The 9,776-nt window shown below is 40.0% G+C and overlaps 1 protein-coding gene across 1 annotated transcript in view; it reads right to left on the reverse strand.

The window, feature by feature from the left end:
- The window catches only part of LOC124172007, a 360,175-nt gene that overhangs the window by 230,812 nt on the left and 119,587 nt on the right, over positions 1-9,776 (reverse strand). The gene's annotated exons all lie outside the window — the stretch shown is intronic.

The raw sequence follows: 9,776 nt of genomic DNA on the forward strand, positions 1-9,776 counted from the left end.
TTGAGAGAGCGGAGGAATTGGGTGGACTGTAAAATTCTACTGTAAATCCTACCCTTGGAATCCGCACGTAGGTCGGAGAAGAAGCATTACTGCATGTTCCTGGAAGATACGAATCAGGATACGGTTGGCGGTTGAGTCCCTGCCTTTCGAACGGCAATTAGCGTTACTTCTGAAAATTTTGTCCTTTTGTGTGAATTTCTAACGCTCTCCAGCTCTCTCTACCTCCAATGAAACCAGAGAAGATTCTACCATAATGCGCTTTTGTTTGCAGATTTTTTTGCATGCATATCAGTAGCGAGTTGAGGAAGAAAGTAAGAAGTCGAGAAATATATCAAGAAATGAGAATCGTCACAATTCAAATAATTGTAGGGAATTTGAAGATCAGTCTGGAAGTGAATCGTAAACATCAGTTCAAGGACATTCTGACCAATCCATCAACATCTGCGTGTGATGGAAGCGACGAAGTCTAAGATAGTGAATCCGATGGCGACTTTGGCGTGATAGCAAATGCACAGCTCTATCCAACAAAATGCAGCTGCCCTTTTATGAGGTAAATTCCAAATAAACCAGACAAATTTGGAATCGGGTACTGGGTTTTGACAGATGTGAAATGAAAATACAGCCTAAATGAATTTCCATATTGTGGCAAAGATGATAATTGGCCATCAAATCAAGCGTTGGGAAAATAAATATTTACTAAAGTGACCGTAGCATACAAGAATTCAGGAATAAATGTAACTTGTAACAATTATTTTCCATCTATCCAGCTGGCAGGAAGTCATAAAAAAATGGAAAACTTCTCTTGCATGGACGATCTGAAAAAAACAGGCGTGAAGCACAAATATCCATGACCCCTAAAATAGCCATGTAATCCATTCAACACGAGTGTTCAAAAATACCTTAGGCCATACTCTTACGTTGAATCAGGCAAACCAGAACAATAATGTACTTTCACTCAGCAGCATGATCTCATACGACACTATTTCCGAAACGAATAAAAGAATACCAGAGACCATCCAATTTCATAATAAAAACAAAGCGGGAGTAGATATGATGGATAGCATGCATCAATTTATTTACACGTCTCCAGATCTAACAGCCATATCTCCACGGGCACAAAAAAGAGAATAGTGCCAAAAATATTGCATCAATTTTCTTTCCATGTTCAAAATTCCTTTTCATATGCAAATGGCTGGTGTCCTAACACCCCCTGCCACACGCTTTTAAGTGGCTTGCGGGTTAGTGTGTAGATTTAGATGTAGATGAATAAATCGTTCAATGAACGCATTCAGCGCAAAAAAAATATTTTGTGGAAACAGCGCTGAAAAAATACTGTCTGTCTGAGATTTACAACAAAGTAATAAGTTTTAAAATTTTTAATGCAAATTTTGTAAACCCAGTACCCCTCTTGTTTAAACATGCAACAAAACTTTTGTATTGAGTGTATGTATTTTCATAATTTGATTTGCAATCGACTACTACATACGGTTTAATTCATGATTCTTTAAAATAATTGTTATTAACTTTTGACGATGGAAATAATATTTAATAATGTTAAATAGTGTTTCTAATGAACTGATTCAACAATCAATGCGATTAAACTGAATATTGGTTGAAAATTAGGCGTTTTATTCCAAAATACATTTTAGGGGTCAAATGACCCCTAGCCGTCCTTCTAGGTAGCGCGAAACTCCCGTCCTCCTAGTGTTAATGATATTTATACACAAATTTGCCTTTTAGACAGCAAAATTCATACATTATGTGCCAAGCGCAGTTTGAATGCTCTGCCGACACTCGACGCTTAAAACATGTGAGTCACTTGCCAGCCATGCTAATCTATTTTCATGTAAGAAAATCCTAGCTTCACAAAACTGCTTATCCTCTGTCAGAAATATCACATGCCACATGGAGTAAGCCTATGGTAATGGGAGACTATTCTGTTTAGAAGCTTAATGTCTTCATGTTGTACCCCATATTTTCTTCAGTATGACATGTTTAGATATATAAAGAGGTCATCAACAAAATAAATACATTCCTCTTCAGTTTCTGAGACACCACTGTGTAAAATTATTAGTTAGTGATTTCATCCTTATAAACGCAACTTCTCTGACTATTATTGCAGATGAAAATTCAGCAATAAAAAATTTAGTTTTTTTGTTCATTTAACAATGATAATTGTTACCCTAAATCTCTATTTTAAGTACAAGCTTGTAACTTAAAGAAAAGGAAGTTAGGATACTTTGCACGAACATGATATTCCAGGGGTAACATGAATTTTCTGTGAATGGGGCGATTTGAAGGCCTACTCCAGGCTCCAAGGATTTGGTGATAAAGCCATAATATGAACTGAATTTCAACAAGCTTTAGCTTTAGCTCCATCTGGCAAGGCCACCAGGTCCCACACTTTGTTACACTTAAAGGACTGCATTTCCTGATGCAGTGCCCTTTTCCAATATGACCTATCTTGGCCAGCCAAGGCCTGATCAACTGAAATAGGGTCCCTGCCACTTTCAGAAGTACTCGAAGCTAAAAATGAAGGTACTAAGTCAGGGTAAAGTTTAGGGGTCCTATTTAGTAAAGGGTATTTTCTCTACCTCTCAATACTGGATTCCCTGACTTCAATATATTCACAATTTTCAATACCAAGGACATAGTTGTTGGAGTCTACTTCCCCATCCAAAACACAACCTTGACTTTCTGTCTTTGGTCCTTCCATTCCACTCTCATTAAACCCAATTGACTTAACATTATTGAAAGGCAAACTAGATTCATTACTAGGAAAAAATGCTAAAAAATGGTACTCTGCATCATTCTTTCCCTTATTGGGTACACTTTCATCCCTTACATTAGACCTCGCATCATTTTCTAACAAAACATGTCTAGCCTTAATGACTCTGGAGGGATTATTTGGATCAATTTGTCTATAACCTTTTCTTGTTTCACAATACCCAACAAAATTAACCTTTTCCCCTTAGCATCCCACTTACTTCTTTTCTGATTGGGAACATGATCATATGTAGGACACCGAAAAACCCTTAAATGTTTCAATTATGACATTTTTCCTCCCCACAAGTCTTGTGGAGTCTTACCTTGAATAGCTCTATGTGGTACACCGTTTTTAATGTAGACTGCAGTGTTACAGGTCTCCGCCCAATAACCCTTTGGTAAGCCTTAATCAAACAATGTGCATCTAGTCATTACACATGTTGTGCGATTAGCACGTTCTGCCATACCATTCTGTTCAGGGGTATATGGGGTGCTAGTCTGATGCTCTATTCCATGTACCCTTAAAAATAATCAAACTTTTCATTAGGTTATTCAAGACCATTGCCTGATCTTACAACCTTAATCCTTTTATCAGTCCTGTTCTCAACCCAAGCTTTAAATTCATTGAATCTATCAAATGTTTCACTTTTGGATTTCAAAAAAATAGCAAAATGGCTTCCTGGAATAATCATCAAGCACAAACATGAATTTTGCCCCAGCAGCTGAGACATCACTTATTCGACCACAGAGACCCATATTTACCAGACCGAAAACTTGATTAACAGGCATGCTGACACCAATCCATTTTTATATGAAAGCATAGACAGTATGTTGAACATCCTTTTTCATATTACTTTAGAGCATCCCATGTATGTATTTGTAAGGAGATATGTGTTTTTTCACTGTTACTTTTTCTGCAGTGTTTTGAAGGAGAAGGGGGAGCTGATGACATTTCGGGGCCTTCTGTGGAGACTAAGGGCTTCACTCATAATGTGATTGAAAACAATTCACAGCTCACATGCTCAGCCCAAACCACTGAAATATTCCTTCCTGTGCCAGACTGCTTGGTACTGCCCAGGGACAATGAGTTGGTAAGTTATGTTCTCGTACACAGTGAAACCTGATTTGAACCACCTTCATTTGTACAAATTTCTCAGATGCTATAAGAAAGAGGGTGTGTCTGTCATACATATAAGTATATTTATGGGAAGTCACTCACAGTTATGCAACCGTCAGTTGAGGGCTTTTTCAGTTTTAAGCAGAAAGCAAAACCACACTAATATTTTTCAGTCAATATCACTTGTACAACACTGGAAATATTCTGATAGAAATTGCATGTATCCGATGGAGTAGACTTGTTGACAACTGGGTGAAATCTCTGTTCAACCCATTTGCCTTGGTTATAACTGGGCTGTGTCTTATTATTGCCCTTTCTTTGTTTAAGCCATCTTCCTCCTTCATTTCGATGAAGGATCCAGCTTGTTGTGGCACTTCTTTATTAGCCTGGGTAAAGAAAAGATGAAGACAATTCAATGTACAGCGGAACCTCGATCTATCGTTCTGTGGCGTTACGTTGTTAAATCTGGTCGATTGTTCATGTAAGCCCAGATGGGAAAACTCCAACCGTCGGTCACAAGCTGGATCAGGGAAAGACTCTACAAACAAGAGAGCAGCTCACAAGAAAAAAATTGCCAAAAATAATTTATGAGTATTTTCGTTCAATACCTATTCGAAGTAGAGTATTCAAAATCAGAATTATTACAGAAAACAACGATGATAACTAATGATCCCATAGGAAACATTACCAAACGAAATACCAGCAGTATAATTTTTCTAAAATCGGCCACGTCCCACTAGCCGTGCGTCCAACATGAAGGCCCAAGCAGAAGAGAGCTTGGCTATTCCACCACGAGACAGGATTGAGGGGAGGGGTTTTTCCAAGGAGCAGAGGGGTAGTCAGGCCGATGTTCTATCCGCTGCGTCACTGCCCCTCTTGACAGGCTGCTCCGCAAAACATCATCCCTGGGTTGGAGTGAACAGCATACCAGCCAGAATTTTCCCCTCAAACTTCTGTGTTGGAGACATCAGTCGAATCAGAGGGATATTCATTGGAACACAAGGAGGGGAGAGACATAGTGGGGAGAGGTGTTGGAGGGAGACAGATATGTGATAGGACTATGGTAATACTTCTCACTCCAAACTGCATGCTAGAGACTCATCACCCATTTTCCCTTGATTGCCAAGGAGTAAGAATTCCTCCGCAGTAGTCCTATATAAGTCTTGCAGTGCAGGTAGGCTGGTTTTGGATGCTGGCTTCGAATGCTGGTTTCCGGATGCAGGTTTTCTGGAGGCAGGATTTTTCGGAGACAGGATTTTCCGAGACAGGGCCTTTGCACGAAAAACCTTAGCGCGAAAAGTCCTTAGCAGGAGAAGTTCTGCGGATAAGTTTGGAGGAATTTCTGGGGGGGTACCAGAAAGTTTTGGGGGCGGGAACACTAAAAAATGCCACAGTTCCAGCTGTTTCGCCTCTGCTCTAAGTGGCCAAAACTCTCATTCAAACCACGCGCTCTTTGTGACATTACTCCCCCTTCCTAGTTGAACATTAATATTCTGGAGTTTGATCTGTGAGTGGCAAGAATCTCATTAGTACATTGGCCAGCTGGAGTGGTCTGAAGGAAACACGTTTCCTTTATGTAGAGTGAATGTGTCTCTCTCAACCAAAGGAAGTTTTGCAAGGTCCCTTCAATTGTCACAGTTCCCTTTGCATTGTGTGAGTGCACATTCGGGCGGATCGGAAAAATCGATTTTTTTCAAATCCATCTGGCCCAATGAAAAAAAGTTGTGGGACCGATCAAAAATAAGGCCTGAAAAATTTGAGACCTCTAGGTGAACCCCTGACCCTCGCTCAAATGCGATTTAGGGGGGGAGGGTCGAAATTCTAAAAATGTAATATTTAATGGTCATTTCCTATAGATTTTGCCGAGTTACTGCCCTTCTAGGGCAAAAATTTCGTGCATTTTGACGTATCTGCCACCGTTTAGCCACAAAATGCCTAATTTGAGTCCGCGCCCGCGAAGAAAATATTCCAACGCCCACGCAGCGTCGCGGATACAAGAGCCGCAGGCCGATCCCCTCCCCTCCCCGCTCGCTTCTACCCCTCCCACGCCTCCAATACAGCAAAATTCATCCCGCGTATGCTGCTAGGAGGTCGTTTATCTTTGTTAATATAAATCGGAAGATGGTAGAAGGTAATAAAGGAAGCTTAGTGAGACGACTTGTGCCTTATTAGGCACCTCGTCGGGTTAAATAAATCGATGTTACCAACTTTTAGTGAAGTGATGAAATATTTTTAGATCCGAGAACGCAGGAAAGGAGCCTACGGTCCATGAAAAGGCCTCTCGAGTGGCTATAAAGGTGTGCGAACTATGGTGACGCTTCCCTTCCATTATGTGTGTGACTAAAAGGATTTAGCGGTACAACAGGAAGTACTAAAACTTACGGAAAATGCGAATAGGCCAAAAGTAGGGTTTTTGCTTAAGTACAAACCTGGAGCACTTTTGAAAGAACATTTGAAATTATGCGATATTTTGCGTGCAAGAAGGAGCATAATGTTCCCCCAAATCAAGAAGTATGTTGAGAGACCAGCGGACGAAACTAAAGAAGATGGCTGCTGGGTTGAGTCCTAAAGAAACTCGACAACTGAGGAAAAAAAGAGAATCGTCGGAGTGTTGAGTCGACATCGTCAATTCTTGTATGGGAAAATAGTATCAAAAATTTTCTTCATCAATTCATTCGAAGAAAATCAAACTGAAGAGAAATCATCCGATTTTTATCTCTACGTTCCTCATCAAATAAAAATTCAGGACTTAACTCAAACTGGAACTTCTGCGTCGAAAATGCGTCTGCCAAATGTGATAGAGGAATATGCAAGAACCAAGAAACAGCAATGATCGTCCCCGCAACTTTAGTTGACGCAAAAATCATAACTTCGTAAGAAACATCCAAGGTAGTTTGCAAGATTACTTACGTAGACAGAAAAAGATGCTAATTATTGTGAATACGAAATGAGAGGTATCAAAGGGTGTCATCAAAGGGCTAAATTTTTATGGAGTGAAACACTATACTTTTGTCTGATGAAAAAAGGCAAGAGCACTTATCAATCCAAGTTTAGAGGGGAATGTGTGATGTTAGTTGAAGAAACAGGGTCCCACTTTTGGGTTTGCCTCCCCCGTTGGAGGATTAGCAAAAGTTATAAAATCTGCGATTCTGGATTCCTTTCCGAGTGAAAATTAGATACACAAAAATAAAAAGGATTTGAATGCGATGGTGAATACCGCCCAAAAAGGAGGCATCATCCCTATGCTACAAGCATAATTCCAACATCCCTTGCTATGTGAGTAAACTCTTCTCGGGATTCCCACCGGGTTAATTTTTCCATAATGGCAAACGTTTCAAGCTCCGACTCGGGGCTCATCATCAGGGATAAATTTCGTTGAATCCCTAGAAGAGTTTATCCACATCATTCGCCGGGAAAGCATCAAATCATATTTCATCCCTTACAGAGGTCTATTTGCTAATTGCACTAAGTTGACTTAGATTTGCGGCATAAACATTAGGAGGGCAATCTAAGGACCGAATTTGCGTTGTTGCAAGTATGCGTTTGGCGGCCGATCCGAGATTTTTTAAAGTGCTGGATTTTAATATCAACTTTAAGGACTACTCGCTGATGACATATTGGAGAGAGACCACAGTACCTCCGGCTACATCTGACCATAGTGCTGTGGATTTTCAAAAATCTATTGATGAACTTTCAAATTTAAAGTTAAATATTTCTTTTTATCATAGATACGGACGAGAGATTCGTGAAGAAATTCACCAAAACTTTGTTGACAACAGCGAAAGACGAGGAATGACACTGACATAAGAAATACAGATTGAAATGCAGGTAATTGAAAAATTCTTTTGTGATAGTTCCTCCACAGACGATATTGAAACATTAAATATTTAGAATAACGAAGTAAGACGCACTTGGTCTGAATTTTGGTGCATTTGGCGCGTGGGAGAAGCTTGCGGGAAGGGGACGCGAGCGGCTTTCGCCCAAAATCCATTTAATCACATCTGTCGGACAAAGCCGAAATTGGAGCGCATATCCGAAGTTAGCACACTCGCATAGCCACTCGAGAGGCCTTTTCATGGACCGTAGGCTCCTTTCCTGCATTCTCGGATCTAAAAATATTTCATCACTTCACTAAAAGTTGGTAACATCGATTTATTTAACCCGACGAGGTGCCTAATAAGGCACAAGTCGTCTCACTAAGCTTCCTTTATTACCTTCTACCATCGTCCGATTTATATTAACAAAGATAAACGACCTCCTAGCAGCATACGCGGGATGAATTTTGCTGTATTGGAGGCGTGGGAGGGGTAGAAGCGAGCGGGGAGGGGAGGGGATCGGCCTGCGGCTCTTGTATCCGCGACGCTGCGTGGGCGTTGGAATATTTTCTTCGCGGGCGCGGACTCAAATTAGGCATTTTGTGGCTAAACGGTGGCAGATACGTCAAAATGCACGAAATTTTTGCCCTAGAAGGGCAGTAACTCGGCAAAATCTATAGGAAATGACCATTAAATATTACATTTTTAGAATTTCGACCCTCCCCCCCTAAATCGCATTTGAGCGAGGGTCAGGGGTTCACCTAGAGGTCTCAAAATTTTCAGGCCTTATTTTTGATCGGTCCCACAACTTTTTTTCATTGGGCCAGATGGATTTGAAAAAAATCGATTTTTCCGATCCGCCCTAGTGCACATGCCTCAACCGAGGAAACCCTCGTAAAGTACCTTCATCCATTGCAATAACTTCCTCTTAGCTGGGTGCTTATAATGAGTTTCCGGTGTGGATGCTGGGGTTGGTCACTACTATGAATGCTTCCGTTCCAGTAAAACAACACAGTATTTGTTTTTTTTCCTGCCTCCTGATCCATACGTTACAGCCAAAGGTGACTTTTTTCATGTTTCAGGATTGAAGCTGTAAGGCTCCCTTTACCGTTCTATAGCAGAATTTGACATGTGAGCGAAGGTGCAGTCAAAATTGCATCGTGCATAAGAGTGAAATGCTAGAACACATGCCAAAATGAGTGAATGTGAGATGGTAAAATAGCCCCTGTTCTAATTTTGTTCATGCTTTTGTGCAATTCAAGCCATTTAAGAAATAAATGCCGTTCTAATCTGAGAAACTCCATGCCCCGTGTAAAACGGCCTTATCAAAGATTTTGGGTGTTTGCAATCTTGAATCACTTGGATTTTTTGTCATTTTGTCATGTCAACTACATAGATGCCCATAGATGTAAAACAGCTCCCAAAAAAATCAGTCAATGATCCAGAATGTGGAAATTTTACTGCTGGAATCGTATATGCTTCTTTCCTGTCACTAAATTTCCTTAGCAAGACGTTTTTTGTAACATATCTATGGTTTTTGGTGAGGGATACCTGTAGTAGATTCAAATATTTGATGAAAAGAATTTTTCTTCTGTGGAACGTGTTGGTGTGCTCATAAAAAGGAAAAAAATATTAGAGTTATTGAATAGAATTTTTTTAATAACTGACTTAAGGAGACAATGTCATCACAGACTTCTTGAAATTCTGTCTCAAAATGGATTCACAGATAATGAGGGTTTTACTTATCTCCTTTGCAAATAATGAGAAAACACTAATCTCTCTGTCGCTATTATTGTGCTGTGGTCATTTTTAATACAACATATTATGCATTATAAATGGAAATATAAATCAAAGATCTACTGGGTGGAATAATTTCTGAGTTTGAAGGTGAAGAATTTACCCTCTTTTACTGTGGATAGCACATTGAGAAGCATTCCACACCAAGGTGTGCAGGGTGAACTGGTCATGTCAGCCATTTCATTTTAGGTTGTCACTAAAATCTTATGCAAACATGATTTCAGCCAGCTTGAGTGGTCCTAGGTGAGAGAGGAGGTTTTATTGTTGTTACATATAATTAT

The sequence above is a fragment of the Ischnura elegans genome (genome assembly GCF_921293095.1).
Source record: "Ischnura elegans chromosome 13 unlocalized genomic scaffold, ioIscEleg1.1 SUPER_13_unloc_1, whole genome shotgun sequence".
Taxonomy (NCBI): Eukaryota; Metazoa; Arthropoda; class Insecta; order Odonata; family Coenagrionidae; genus Ischnura; species Ischnura elegans.